At 43.7% G+C, this 16,139-nt stretch overlaps 1 protein-coding gene and 1 long non-coding RNA gene across 20 annotated transcripts in view; one reads left to right on the top strand and one right to left on the bottom strand.

The window, feature by feature from the left end:
* Positions 1–16,139, bottom strand: part of Anks1b (ankyrin repeat and sterile alpha motif domain containing 1B) — a 1,022,809-nt gene that overhangs the window by 147,078 nt on the left and 859,592 nt on the right. The gene's annotated exons all lie outside the window — the stretch shown is intronic.
* Positions 5,501–7,678, top strand: LOC118570856. Its single transcript, XR_004943261.1, has 3 exons — positions 5,501–5,646; positions 6,979–7,105; positions 7,251–7,678. It is a non-coding gene; the product is annotated as an uncharacterized LOC118570856 (long non-coding RNA).

Raw genomic sequence — 16,139 nt, 5'->3', positions numbered from 1 at the left:
AGGACTCCATGAAGAAGGAATGTAGTGGTTGGAACCTGCTCCCAAGAGTTCAGCCCACTCATCCTAACAGCCCTATTCACAGACTTCAGACTTACCTGGGGAGCCCCCCTCACATAAGCTGATCCTTTCCAATGCATCTCTTAGAACATGTATCCTACTGGTTCTCTTCTCTGACTGAACCCCAACTCAGACACCATGTAAGATAAAACAGTAACAATAGTGTCTGTAATATACCTAGAAAAGTTAGCTAAATTAAAAATAAAACAACAACAACAACAACTAAACACCTCTTACAGTACTGAGGTTGCTGTTTGATTTTTTTTTAAAGAGCTCTGAGGATCTGGAGAAATGAATCAATGGTTAAGAGCACTGGTTGCTCTTGCTGAGAGCCCTAGGTTTGATTCCCAACATCCATAGGGTAGCTCACAACCATCTGTAACACCCAGTTCCAGGGGGATCTGATGCCCTATTCTGGCCTCTGCAGGCACAGCACACATGTGGTGCACAGACTTACATGCTGGCAAAACACCAATATACATAAAAGTAAACAAACCTTAAAAAAAAAGAGCTTCCAATGGAATAGGGGTATTTACCTATCTGTGTCAATGACAGTCATCCCAATCAGAAATGGATTTAATGTTCTAGTAAAATTTCCAGAACATGGAAAAAGCACAAGTAGTGTTGATGATCCCATCCGGAGTTATGTGGGGGGAATTATGCAAGTGTAGTGTGGGCTTCCTGAGGGAGGAAGATAATGAACACAAAGGCAGTCCCTTCTTTCCCAACACACCCTCTAGATTTACCACCTGAAATCAAGGTTTTCATGAATCAAGTATGGAATCTTATGAAATAACACAGACTCAGCCATGACTTAATCTTCAGCCACCTATGATTATATGCCTAGGAGAATGGCTCTGACGTCTTATCAAAAGACATGCCCACATATAAGTATTGCGGTAAAAAGATTTTTTTTTTTTTATCTCAATGTTACCTTATCCTTGTACTCTACATATTTGTGTCTTGGATTGTGTCATTTGTTTTGAGCATTTTTAAGTAAACGAAAAAACCACTTTTGGAATATCATTGAAAAACATGCATGGCACAAACGTATATATTCAGGACGGCATCTGTCCTTCAGGATTATGATGCAAAGTTTGCAAAACAAGCCTGGAAATGCATCAGATAAGCAAACAAACATCAGAGAGGTAGTCTCAGGAATGGGATTAAAAAGGGAGAAAGCTACAAGGAAGCCTGTACCTCTCAGCCTTTCAGCAAAGCCCAAAAGCCAGAGCCAGTTTTACAAATGTCTGTTTTTAACGGTGTGTATGCATGCATGTGCATGAAGTCCAGAGAGCCGTTCCAGGATTCTTAATACCTCATTAGAGATTCCCCCCAAAGATAGTGATTGAAAATACTTCCACTCGTTTATTCAAGCCTATGATTCAAATGATGGGGTGGCTGTTCAGTGATGGGGAGTTAAATTACAGTGAGGCTCTAATCCTGGTGGAACACTTTCTTTGGGTCATTACAATTTATGAATTTCAACCAACATGCAACTTTCCTTGGTAATCTTTTTTTTTTTTTTAAATTTATTTCTTTTCCTCTGAATTGGCCTAGGAAGTACCTTTTTGCTGACATAGTAAGATTTCTATCATTAACACTGCATTTATCATTTAAAATTATTATTTTAGTTATAGATCTCTCTATAAGAATGTGTGGGGTGCAGTTCCCTGCTTATGTGGTCCTGTATTTATGCACAGCTCTTTCGATAAGTGGGCATTAAGAAATTTACCGAGCAAATGAAAGAAAGTTTAGGATATGATGAATTCTACTTTCTCTCCAGCTAGAAACAAGGAGACACCAGACAGTATAAACCTGGAGCTCAGAAGAGAGACACAAATCTACCATCAGCTGATTCCTGATAGTTGCAAGGCTTGGAAGTGGATTATCATCACCCACTCTTACCTGTAGAATAAAGTCAGGGCCGAATGTTTTGGGGTCAGAACCATGGACAGCGACCACACTGTCCATCTTTTGCAGCAAAGGATACAATCTCAGTAGATTAGAAAAGTTGTGGGAAATCCCACCCACAAATCTTTTCAACTCTACAGATACGTTTTCAGTAGACAGATATTCCAGAACTACGCCACTGCAGAGATAAGTGTACAATCAATATGGATTTAGAATTTCCGCACTGTGGAGTTTTACCTCCCAGTATACAGGAAGCAGGGCTGGGGATTTTGAAAGAAAAAAAAGCTATGTTTTGATAGAGGATAGAAATAAGAGGCGATGAAGGAGACACAAAGAGAAGGGGGTTAGGGGAGAGACTTTACCAAGGCAGCAACAGAATGAAGGTGTTCAGGAGAGTCTGGCACTGGGAAAGGCTTTGGTGCTGAACGACCCTGTGTGGTCCTTACAGGTGCATGCCCACCGCAGAAGCAGCATTGCGCTTTCGTGAAGGCAAGGTTTGTTTATGAGTAATGAGACAAATAAGGCATAAACTGCCTCCTGCACTCAATAGATTTTTGTTATTTTTATTGCCCTATCATGCTTTCATTGTGATAATAATAAAAGGAAAGTCCCTTTGTTTAGACGGCAATTTTAAAACGATGTACAGACCTGTCTATTAACTGTAGTGTATTTACAGATCTGACTATCAAGCTGAAAAAAGCCAGCCTGAGCAGAAGGGACTTTATACTTTTTCCAGGAGGCAAGCAGGCTTGGAATCCAAGGGGAATGAGTGTAGACACTGAGGCCCATCTGCTGGAAATGTTCTGCCCCAGTCTCCTGAATTAAGACCTAGGGACTTTTTTTTTGTTTGTTTGTTAACTGCATTCAGGGCCAGAGCCACATGCAGCTCCACTGAGCCATAGCTAAGCCCTCTGCTTGTAGCCATTGCTTACAATCGACCCCTGAGACTGAGTTTCAGCTGCAAAACACAGGTGCTGAAGTGCCTCAACCCTTTCATACTTTTAACTGGCCAAGCAGCAGTGAGCAATAGATGCAGCTACTTCCAAAGCTAGCAGCAAGACTGGGTCTCTGGTAGACTCTTCCACTAAGTGACGGTACACTTGAATCTCCCCAGGATGTCTCTTGTTAAATGGGTCAGACCACAAGGACTGCTTTTCGTCAAGAAAACACAGGTTTAAGGTACACTAGAGACTCATACCGGGAATTCCAGAGTCTGGAACATGATACGGAAAAGTCCCACAGCCTTAGCACTGCATTCCAGGGCAGCTTGATTGTCTGCCTGGGTATAGCTGTGAGCAACTGTGTAACCTTGATGCACCTCCAGTTTCCGAATCTACAAAATAAGGGCGATTGGTCTTTAAAGGTGCTGCTTAAGGACAAAATAAGTGCACCCATGTGACACTCTAGCACCATGCCCATAGCACAATTTACCCATCCAGAGAATTAATTCATCCTGGTATTAATTCATAAGCCTTCAGGACTACGAAGCCACTCTACCTTATTACCAGAACTCAACAGCCAAGCTCACCCCCAACACCTTCTCCCACGATTATCAGCAGAGCAAGTGAGGAGGTATGTATACACCTGGGTCAGGACAGGGACTCTTCCGGGCCTATTGAGAAAGAGAACCCCTCCCTCCACTGGGTTTTCTGAGCTGATAGACCTGACATTGCTTGGATATTGTTGAGGACGATGTTGGAGAGAGTGTCTGCCTATGGGAGAAGCTGGTGCAGAATCAAGAAAAACAACAACAACAACAACAAAATAAAAACAAAAAACAAAGACACTAAGTGAGAGGCTAGGTATGGTGGTGTAAGCCCATGATTCCAGAACTGGGGAGACTGAGGAAGGAGAATCACAAATTCCAGGCCTGAGACTCTATCAGAAACCAATCAGTCACAAACATACAAACAAAAAAAAGAAGAAGTGGGGTGGGAACCTGGGGAGATGGTTCAGCCAGTCAAGGGCTAGCCCAAGCAAATATGAAGACTTGAATTCAGATCTCTAAAACTGTAAAAGCCAGGCATAGCAGTGGGGGCCTGCAATCCCAGCCCTGGGGAAGCCAAGCTCGACAGTCCTTGGGGGCCGCTGGCCAGCTGAATCAATAAGCTCCAGGTTGAGTGAGAAACTCTCTCTCTCAAAATACAGTGCAGAGAGTGATAGATGGAGGAATCCAGTGTTGGCCTTGGCATCTGTGGGCGAGCTCCACTCTCCCTAATATGGACTGAGAGACTAAGGGAGTCCAGTGACAGGTTTTGAGGCTCAGGATGTGGTGATGCCTAAAACCTGCAGACTTTATCTCTTCCACGAACTCATAAATTTCTTAATTCACTCAAGCCATTTTAAGTAAGGATTCTGTCACTGAAAGTGTCCTGACTGGCTCAGAAGGAAACTTAAATGTAAGTATGACAACCTTCTTTGGTTGGCAGTGCGTCTTCTCTTCTTCTCTTCAGTATCTAACAAGGTATACAACCAAAGCTTGGTTTCTTCCAGCAACAGAGAGCTCATTACCAGTTGAAACGTATTATGGTTTTTTTTTTTTTTTGGACTTTCACCACAACAAATTCATGTACTGAGTGAATATTTCTTTTTCTGAAGTTACCACTTATTCCATCCATACCAGAGGCCACGTTCTGTTACAATAAGAAGAACACAATTATCTCATTTAATTTTCAGAATCACCTTAAGTTATAAATACTGATTTGGAAGCCACTGCAGGATTTTTTTACTCAGCTTTGTACCAGCTTTACTACTGGACAGACCTTTCTACATCACGGCCCTCAACAGTGCCTGGCAATGCTGGCTCACCAGTGCAGAAAATGCAGTGGTCAGAGTCCTTCTCTTCCTTAGTAGTACCAGAAGAATCCCTTTTCTCATCCTCCCTGGGTGAACCACTGTGGATGAGTGATGGAGCCTTCTCATTCGCCAGTGGATCATAGATCCACTTTGTGGTCAGCTTTTGAGAGACTATTAGGTGAGGATGGACTCATGTAGATAGAAGTGCATACCGATGACAGGTGAGGGCCAGAGGGGAAGGGATGCATTCAAATGAATCCTAGAAATGAGTTGGATGGAGTAAGAATGGTGAGAAGCAATGGGAGCAGGTAAAGATGAATGTTCTGGTTACCCCAAGAGGTCTGGTAAATTGAAAGATAGGGCCAGTAATTCCAAGGGCACTTGAGAGCTCTCTGTATGTCATTAAGAATTGGACTGAGGGGCTGGAGAGATGGCTCAGAGTTTAAGAGAACCGACTGCTCTTCCAGAGGTCCTGAGTTCAATTCCCAGCAACCACATGGTGGCTCACAACCACCTGTAATGAGATCTGGTGCCCTCTTCTGGCCTGCAGGGATATGTGCAGACAGAACACTGTATACATAATAATAATAAATAAATAAATCTTAAAAAAAAAGAATTGGACTGAATCTCATTCAATATGAAGAAACCATCAAGAACAGAATCAGATGAACAATGGAAGAAATATTTTCAGAGGGCAGTTTTTGTGGAGACCTTCAGTCACAGGACATGTCAGGGTAACATGTTTATGTCCAGCCCCACAGGAAGCAGAGGAGAGAGCAGAAAACTCAGCCTGAGGACGCAGCCCAGTTCTCCCAAGTCACCGGTCCAGGAAACAGGGATGTGAGCACTGGTGGAAGATGTTTCTGGTGTGGGAATGAGGTACTCAGGGAAGGAACGGAGCTCTTGTGTACCTGTAGCATACCAGACCCTTCCTGTGCCTCCTTTGGGAATCTTACAGAACCATCATTCACCCCTGTTTCTTTCCAGATGAAGAAACTGTGGGGGACTTGAGGAGTTAAGCAGTTTTTCTAAGATCAAGCAGTGTAAGAATTATTTCTCTGAATAATCGTGGCTATGGTGGTTCCTCCTTGTCTGTTGGGGAAGTACATTCCAAACCCCAGTGGATGCCTGGAATCAAAGCTAATACCATCCCCACAGGGACGGTTTGCTTTCCTACCTATGTAAATTTATTAATTGAGCACAGCAAGAGATTAACAACAATAACAGTCAAGTATGCTGCAATGGAAAGTTATTTAAGACTTACTGATTGCTTATTTATGGAGTTTGCCGTTTAATAGATCTGGAAGGCAGCTGACTGAAGGGAAGTGAAACCATGAAGGAGGTACTAGTGTATGTGATTTTCCCTAATTCACAATATACAAGTGTGTGTCCCATCTTTGAAACAGTCTGCAAAGTTGGAGTATTAATATTGCTCCCATTATACAGATGAGGAAATTATGCCCTAACAATGTCAGGGCTCAAGGTCACACTAGGTAAACAGAGGGAGAGGGAGAGGGAGAGGGAGAGGGAGAGGGAGAGGGAGAGGGAGAGGGAGAGGGAGGGAGAGAGAGAGGGAGAGAGAGAGGGAGGGAGAGGGAGAGGGAGAGGGAGAGGGAGAGGGAGAGAGAGAGAGAGAGAGAGAGAGAGAGAGAGAGAGAGAGATATTTAGATTGAGATTGATTGATTTCCAGTTCTCAGTGTCATCCTGGAGCAAACTATCAAAAGCTGGTCTTAGCCCAAGCAAGGACGCAAGGATAGTATTAGCTTGGCCGTAAAACAACCTTTCCCTTGAACTATTCCCCAGCCTGAAGCTTGGTAAAGGCTGGTATTTCTCCCTCATTGTCTCACAGCACAGAGACTCCAAAGAAAAGCAAAACATAGGTCTACATCCCTGGAGTTTCTGACTGTAGGTGGACGGGATAATCCTTAAGGGACCCCAGCCCCTTCCTATTAAACAGCAGGGTGTGGTCTGCCATCCAGGGTATGAGAATCTGTTTACTCTCCCGGGTCCACACAAAGTCAGGTCTCTAGATGGACTGAGCCTGAGGCCCTTTAGGACAATGATGACTTTCTGCGTAGAAGTAATGAAGGGAGCCCATTAACTCTTTCAGGCCATTAGGCTGTCATTTAGTAAATCACTGCTTCCCTCTAAATGGTTCCTAGTGGGTATGGAGGGCGAGAATGTCCTAATTTGCCTCTTCCTTCTCTCAGCTGCGTTCTCCAATTATGATAGAGCTCTGGGAGCTGTTTAATAACTGCTGTACTCTGAATCACTGAACACATTCACCTATATGAAAAACACCCTGCTGTAGTGAAATGTGTGCCATCAAACCTACAGGTAAGGTGCAAGGGGCCGGGTGTTCCCTGCCTTGACATTCTGGCATAACAGATGTGTAGGATAAAGAAGCTTTTCTAGCTGGGGTGGGCGGGGAGGAGTGGATGCCACAGAAGCCCAGGGGCAGGCGTTCCTTTCTCTCTCTTAGAAGGGAAGAGACAGTTCTGGTCTGAGAAGTCAGCATCTCCTCCATGTGTGTTCCATGGGAGATGCATTTGAAGGGCAGGATGTTCCCTGAAGACCGGCTTCACCCTGTCACTCGGAATGCATGAGCACTGTCAGCGCACTGGACTGAGGACAATTCTCCTTCCTAGTGGGGGGATGAAAGTGTTGGCACTCTCCTTGACACTCATAAAACTGGGGCCACTAAGTAAAAAGCCCTATAAACTTGCAAGGGCTTGATATTATTACATAATGATGGTGATAGCAATAATACTTTGTGTTTATGCAGCATTCAAAGGTTTGGGAAGCTTTTACACATTGATTATTTTAAGAATTACCCCCCCCAACTTTATTGAAATATAATTGGGAAATAAAACCTGTAAAGGTGTATATTGTGAATGTATGTATGAAATAACTCCCACAAATAAACATATCCATCATCCTGTATAGGTTTTCTTGCCTCTTTCTTCCTTGGTATATACTGAGAATATTTAAGACACAGTGAATTTCAAGTACATGATACATTATTATTAATGAGTTATTATGCTGTATATACTATTAGTAAGTTATTATGCTCTATTTTAGGTCTCCAAATTTATTCATCCTTTTTTCTTTTTTTGTACACGTGTTGTGTGTGTATGGCATATGTACATTTGTGTATGGTGTATGCAGGTGCACATGCCTATGTGTGTGCATGCAGAGACCCAGAGGAGGATATCAGGAATCATCTTTTGTTCTCCACCTTGGTTTTTGATACAAGGTCTCTTCATAAACTGGACGCTCCCTGTTCAGATGGCTGGCCTTCAAGATCCTGGCATCTATCTGTCTCCAACCCCCCAATGCTCGGGTTGCCTGACTTTTTTTTTTTAATGTGGATCCTGCAGACTTGAACTCAGGGCTTCTTCTTTATAGCAAGAGCTGTTACCCACTGAACCATTTCCCAGCCCCTTATTCATCTTACATCATCAACTCTGTACTCTTAGACCAACATCCTATTTTTGTATTTACTGTTGATAAAGTTGGTTTTGTGGCCATGCTCCAGGGTTATCTCAGAGCGCTGATGATGGCTGGCTTTGATTGCCAGTGTTATAGGATTGAGAATTACCCAGGAGACACATCCGGGCATTTCTGGGAGGGGTTTCCAGACAGTAACTGGGGATGGCAGGGAGGCCTGCTCTCAAGGAGGTCTGAGGACAAATCAGTGTGTACCTGCTACCTTCCTTTCTTCTCCCTGAGCTGACTGCCACTGCTGATGCCATCCTGTGCCGTCATTAGATCCTGGCTCCACTGACCTTCCAATGTGGACTCCACAGCAGCAGCTCTTTAGGGATCTTTTAGACTTTCACCACTGGTTTGAAACTACTGAAGCATTCTCAATGGGTTCTGCATTATCAGGAATAGAAGCTGCTGTTGGCCTCTCCAGACTCCATCATGTAAGCCAATCCGACAAATACCCTTTTTATATTATATACACATTAAATCAGTTCTGTTCCTCTAGAGAACCCTGCCTAATACAGGGCCCAGTGTTTGGATTAAGGCTCCGAAGTTACAGTCCATTTATTCTAAGTAATTTCGACTTTGAATCTGTGTGTTGTAAGGGAAGTCTGATGGGACACTGGTGCTTGGTGCCTGTGTGGCCTGGAATGAAGATCCGGTTACCTGTTCTCTACCTTGTGTTCCTCACATGGCCTCTCCTCTCTGGCTTGTCCCATTGCTACTTCTTTCTTGGGTAGCATTTAGTTGGCATGAACAGGAGTTGGGCAGAGACTGGCATCCAGTCCTTTTCTTGCCTCTTTTCCCACTGCTGGTACACATTCTTTATATGGAGGGATCCCCACCCTGTGGCTTTTGGGGGTAAATAGGTTGGGGCTATCCTTGCTTATGATTTCAGCAACATGGTTTGCTCACTAGACAACTCAGCATACACTTCTCACCCAGTCTAGAGATCAGAATTGCCATCAGTAGTCATTCATTGACTGTAGGTCAGACTGTGGGAAGGCGAAACTGGCTCTCTTGCCCCTGACCAATGTTTTCATTGGACTTTGTAAACTATATAGATGGCACCATGGTTGGTATTCATTATGTTGTCCATGGGAAACAGATACAACCAGGATGATGCTGGTATTATGTTTATTTCTGTTAGTATCATTTCCAGAGGAAGCTGCCACGGCCTTCTATGTGACTTGCACTAGGAACTGCCCTTGACCATCCACCATCCAGTAATCATTCCAGCAAATATTCAAGGCCGGGCTTGTTCACAGAGATGGTTCCCTAACTGCTCTGCATTTTTGTTTCCTCATCTATAAAAATGGCATAGGAATGCATACTCCTAAAGACAGTGTGGGAATGAAATCCGATGGTGTGTGTATCAAGAGGTGGAGAGTTTTGCCTGCCTGTATTATCCCATCGCTGTATTTGTTTGGAAGAAATATCTTGATGCACTGTTGGGAGGGTGGAGTGAGACCTCATGGTGACATTATCTTGGGCACAATTGATGATGTTTGGATTGCTCCAAGAAGGAGCAGGCATCGGTGAGGGCAAGGTCTTCATGAGGGGAAAAGATAGTAATGGCCATGTAGTCTTTTGCAAATGGAAATAATGGATGGAGCTTTGAATGAACTGCTTGCATGGAGTTTATGTTGAACACTCCCCACCTGGCCACCTTCATGAACCCTTCAGTCAAGACAAAGAAGCTGACTAGTGCTCGGGTGTGTGATTGGATTACCGCAGGGGACAGGAGGCTGGTGTCTCAGAGTGACGTTGAGATTCACATCCATGTGGGCACCAATGGGAACAGATAGCATGTGCTGGAGGATGAGCGCGGCGGAGCTAATGCTGAGTTAGAATCTCACCCCTGGACCATTTCTTCTTAGTGGTCTCTTCATTTACGGTGGGGGTGGGTAGCTAACAGCACTTTCTATTCCTTTACAAGCTCATCAGGCTCAGTACACAGCAGACACTTAAATGTTAATGCTGACCAATATGGGCAGTACAGTCCATACTAATGAAAGAAACGAACTCGGTTTTGTGCGAACATTCCAATGACCCTGTGCTGTAGGAATTGATCTCTCCCACTTACTGATAAGCTTTAGGAAGCGCAAAGAGGCTAAGATACTTGTCTGCTATCTACTAAGATAGCTAAATAATGACGCAAACCCACATCCAATTCAGACTGCTTCCCTGGTCATATGCCTCCTTTAACATACTTTTTTGATTTTGAGGTGTGTGTGTGTGTGTGTGTGTGTGTGTGTGTGTGTGTGTGTGTTTTAAAGTGCTGCTAAAATAAGAAAGTTGAGACAAAGTGATTGTAAGCATCTCTCCAGAACAAGGAGCAGAGAAAGAGTGAAAACCGAAGCAATGGTACATAGCACAGCTCTGTCACACCTTAGATGACTGTAGAATTCTATTTGTATTAGTCACTGGACTGTAACGGCACCACAAAGGGTAAGTGTGCCAGGTAGCTGCAACCCACTGTTCAAGAAAAAAGCTGCCTCCAATGTGTCTCAAAGCATGGTTCAGTCTTCAGCCAAGTCAAGTTCAAAGGAGCACATGAATAATTGGCTGCAGCTACCCTCTAAGCAAGTGCCAGCTCTATCTGTTCAGGTTGATACATCTCCAAACCTCAGGGAGCCGTGAATCAGCTGCCAGCAGCCAATGGTCTTTCGAGCATTCATAACCAGACCAGGTGCTGATCCATCAAACTAATTAGCAGCCTGTGGGCCACAGTTAGCTAGGAAGGTAGCGGTTTTTTTTTTAACTCTTTTCCTGACAGACTCTGTGTTCCGAACAATGTTCTGTCAGGAGACCCACAAAGAAGAAAGCACATAGGATTCGAAAGGACAGAGGCTAAAAGGAAATACATGTTTTCCTTAAGTGAGACAGGCAGGCAAAAGAAGTAAGCTGAAATTCACAGAAATAGATGCATGTATGCACACATAACATTTGATGTTTCTTCAGTTCACTTAGAACATTGTCATTACCATAGAATGGGAAGTCAGTAACTGTTCATTCTCACTGATAATGAGATAGTGATATTTAAAACAAATCACAAACAGGAGAAAATCGGATAGAATTACAGAGGAGTAAGAGATCTAGCTTGTTGGCACCTAACAGTCATCCCCAAAGAGCAGAGGCAACGGAATCAGCTTCCACAGGAAACAGAGGATGTGTTGAGAGTTCAGAAAATGGAACACTGACTTAACCTAGGAGAGGAAGTGGATGGAATACACTGGAAAAAGTGTCACGCAAGTCGCCCAGGCTTGTAACCCAGTGCGCAGATCAGCAGAGAATACAGTGGGCTTTAGTAAATCTGTAGGAAATTTGTAAATAGTGCATTTAGAATTAGTTTTACTGTGATGAGAAAATGGTAGAGCAGAATTAGCAGTCAAGCCAACACAGCTCTGAATGTCTTCACTGATACAAGGGAAACATTCCACAGCCAATTTGTTCAATATTTATGACTTTAGTGAGGTTTTGTTTATCATAGATCCAATAATCTCCATTGGAACTCTTCCAGTCCATGATCTAGAGATGTGAGATAATGAAGCATCCCAGCCCTTGAGGTAGCCAAACAGAAACATCTGAGAAAAAAGCAAGGCAGGAAGCTGGCAGAAACCTTCAGACAGTATTAACATTTACAGAGACTTCTGCATGGACTCTGTGTCAACATATGGAGAACCCAGGAAGGGATTCAATAGAAGCAGGGTTTCAGGGCACCCTATCAACACCATCTGGAGACAAATTCCATGATAGATAGTTTCTTCACAAAAACTGTGATATCTTACTGATGAACTTCATATTAATGACAAGATCCTAGCCAAGGTTCTCTAGAAGTACTCTTCAACTGTTTGCTGCTTGATTCTAGGGTTAAAAATGTATTTATGCTTTGATGAGGAACAGATGTAATTGTATTTGTAGAATTCAAGAATGAAGGTGATAAAGCTGAGATGATTCTAGCAGTGTCAGAGACCCAAAGAAAGCATAATATAGCTGGAGGAGGTTAAGACATGCTGGTAGCAATGTCAGTTCTATCCCTGAGAAATTAATCTACATGTTGAGATCACCAGCACCAATCTTTCCCCAAATATTTACTAAGTAAAATCTTATTGAGTGGCTCCTTAGGGAGAGCAGGGCTGAGCTGGATTACCTTTGCTGTAAGAAATTAATGCACTACCTTGACTGTAATTGATTTAGAGACTGTGATCTTTTAAACAGACTATTACAGGTGATTTGGGGTCAATATACCACTGGATTCATGCCAAATGCTAACTCTTCATAATACTTCCTTCAAGATTGTACACGTAATGCCTCTGAGGCACAAGTCTGTTCTGTGGCCACCACATACCCTGACTGTCTTGCTCTACCAAAGCAAGATCCCAACTTCTCCCCATCCCTGCAAACAGTCTGTGATTTTTTTTATGAGCTAATGCCTTGAGTGCTTCCTGAATTTATTTATTATTTATTATTAGCAGAAAGGAAGAATAACCACACCACACCACACAGTCCTGCTCCAATCTATCTCTCCAACCTCACCTCAGGATTCCATCAGGCAAACCCTTTGCTCTGCCTCCAGGGGACGCTTTAATTGGGCACCTTGCCTATGGGACTCTCTCTGCCTTTAACCAGGTCTCTGCCTGGAAAACTGTTCTTTTTGTTACCCTCTCCTGAAAGTGTTTCTTGACAACTCAATCAAACTCTGCACTTGTTTGGTGCTGGGCAAATGCTCTATTAATTCCATTCAGTTCTCACTGGAGCCCCGTGAAGTAGAGACTGTTATGGTCTATTTTAGCAATAGAGACATTTAAGGACAGGGTGATAAGAAACTTATTTACCGTCATGGATAAGAGCTGTGGTACGAACCAGGGCAGCCTGGCTCCAGCATGTCTGCTCCTCGGAGCTCAGGGACCCTAGGCTACCCCACAGTGGCCTGAGCACAGACCACCAGAGCACAGGCTATCCCACACCGCAGCCCTGCTGTAGCCCTCCTCTTTCTGGGCTGTCTAATGTCAACCAATTCCATAGCACTCAGCCCAGGCATTATTTTGCTCCAATTAAGTCTTCCTGATTTCACCATGCCCCAGATTAGGGTGTGCATGGATCCTCTGTGGTCCACACCACACTTCTCAACACTAGAACACATGCTTGTTTCTCTGTCTGCTGTTCAGTCTCTGAACTCTTGGAAGAGTCATAAATAGTCTCATCCGTTAGTATGCACGGCCGTGTCTGATGGCGGAGGCACTGCTTAACAAATATTTGTCTGGACAATAGATGGAGGCTGCTGCTAAGCCGTTTCATTCTGTAGCTCAGGCTTCCAGCTTTTAAATATTTATTTTATTTTAATCTATGTGTATGTGCATGTGTCTGTGTGTGCATAGGTGAGCTCCCTCAGGGGCCGGGAGAGGGTATCGGCTCCTCTGGAGCCGACACTGTCGGGTGAGGTGCCTGACATGAGTGCCAGAAACTGAGCTCTGGTCCTCTGCAAGAGCACTCTTAACAGCTGAGCCATCTCTGGAGCTCCGTGGCTTCCAACATCAAGTAGATTAAGAACAGAAGGGCCACAGGGGAATCACAATACATGCTTAGCTCCAGTTCAGAGAGAAGCCAGACTCTTTCTAGCTCAGGGGGTCAACACGAAATGACCTGAAATTCATTTGTCCTCACGACTCAGATCTATAGGCCTTTAGGCTAGAAGGATCCTTGGAGGACACTTAGTCCAGGTATTGCAAACTGGTGGCCTTAGAGACATTTTTTTGTTCCACACATCACTATTTCTTTCTTTCTTTCTTCCTTCCTTCCTTCCTTCCTTCCTTCCTTCCTTCCTTCCTTCCTTTCTTTCTTTCTCTCTCTCTTTCTTCCTTCCTTCCTTCCCCCTCTCTTTCTTTCTTTCTTTCTTTCTTTCTTTCTTTCTTCCTTTTTTTCTTTCTTTCTTTCTAAATTAGGACCCCTGTAGGTGGAGACTGCTTTTATTTCTCCACATTCCACACCATACCCATCACAAATACCATTTCACTCATTAGTATCATCAAGGCATTCAGTATGAGATGTCCAGTGCAGTATAACTCGCACTTTCCCATCGTCCAGCAAAGCTCCTGGGTCTGTACAGAGTGGTCCCCACTTTCCTCACTAACTTATTCCACTTAGATTCTCATCCCACTTTCTGGTGTAATCATCTTGTTGAATCTAGTTCCTAGTTTGACCCAAGATCCTTCGGCCTCAAGACCATATTCTGTGGATTTCATATTGCAAGTAGATATGGGCCTCTAACCAAATAAAATCAGTGTACTTAGAAAGAGACAGATACAGATGTAGATAGAAAGTGTCAAGAAGAGAATAAGATGGAGGTAATCATCTACCCTCTGAGGACAGAGGCCCCGAGCACCATTCCTGCTGACACTTTGGTTTTAGACTTCTACCTTCTGAAACTGTGAGGCTACATTTTGATTGTTTCATCCCTAGTCTGTGGTACTTTGCAAATTAGAGCAGAGCTCAGAAATATTCTCAAGAAAAATGTGTGGATGAATAAATGAGGATTAACTTTCCCAATGAACCCTAGTGAAGGTGAGAAGCCTGCCAGAAACACATGGTGGTGAATTAGTAGAACCAAGTCTAAAATCCAGCTTCCCTCCCTCCCCACTGGCCTTTAGCCACAACAGCATGCAGCAATGCCCAAGAGGCACTGCCTTCCTACTGAACACCCCCACACAGTTACACATTCCTCATACCCGTTTGCTGAGGCATTCTCTGATCTCTCCTAGGAAAGCCCAGGGTAAGATTCTCCCATTATTCCGGAAGTAATCAAGGTTGTAGTCATAATATATAGGAAGAAAAGAATGATTCATTGCTGAGCCATGGAGCCATGGGGAACAATCTAAGGTTTAAAGTGCACGATCAGCTAAGATAAGTCATGATGATGTCACAGTGGAATAGACAAATGGCTCAGTGGGCCGATCCAAAGGGACAGCACAATGAAATCAGCTCACTGCTGAGCATCTTCTGCATCTCTGGGGAGCGGCTCCCCATCTCGACAGCCCTACTGAGGGGTAATAAAAGGGGGTGTCAGGAAGCAGCAGTCTACCAATATGCTCCATGCAGGAAGAAGGGTTTTCAAGTTGCTACTCGCCAACGAACACTGTTTATAAAGACATGTTCTAGAAAGGGTCATACATATTCGGACCCACTCAGTGGGTCAAGACTAGAGTTTTCTTTTCAGAATGGAATTACAGAGCAACATGGGGCCTGTGAGACTAAAATCCATCAAGGCTGATACTTGAAATACTTCAAAAATATGACAGCATGGGCTATCAAATGTCAAAACAGGATTAGTGAGGCATGTTAGTGGCTGGGTGGAACTCTCTTGGCTGTAGCCCTAGAGATGCCCTGCACTTCCCCAAACCTAAGTTTTAGATTCTTCATTAGAGAATGGCACATCACCCTTCATTCAAGTGTTACCAGATCAGTGAATGTTTTATGCTATATGGCTATGTTTACATACCATTATTATAGAAGTATCAGCACATACTAAATTTAACTACTGTTGCTACCATCTTGCTAAAAAATAAACCAACTAAACAAACTAATGGAGAGAGATGTTAAGCAATTTTCTCAGTGCCACACAGCTCATAAAGGCCAAACTAGGGCATAAGAAAATCCAGGTGGTCTGGATTGCAAAGGTTCAGTTCCCTCTCTACAACAGGACATGTGATTTCCTGCTCCCCCCTGCTTCTCCCACCCCATGAACCAGAGAGCTAGTGTCCCCGAATGCCCAACATTTCCGCCTCACAGGTTTAGTTAAAGGACGGAGGAGAAGACGTCCTGAGTGCTCACTGACCAAGTGCTTTTAGCTTCAGTGTAAGTGTCACCTGCTTGAAGACAGGAG

Source organism: Onychomys torridus, chromosome 20, assembly GCF_903995425.1.
Source record: "Onychomys torridus chromosome 20, mOncTor1.1, whole genome shotgun sequence".
NCBI lineage: Eukaryota > Metazoa > Chordata > Mammalia > Rodentia > Cricetidae > Onychomys > Onychomys torridus.
This window is presented reverse-complemented; position numbering and strand designations above follow the sequence as displayed.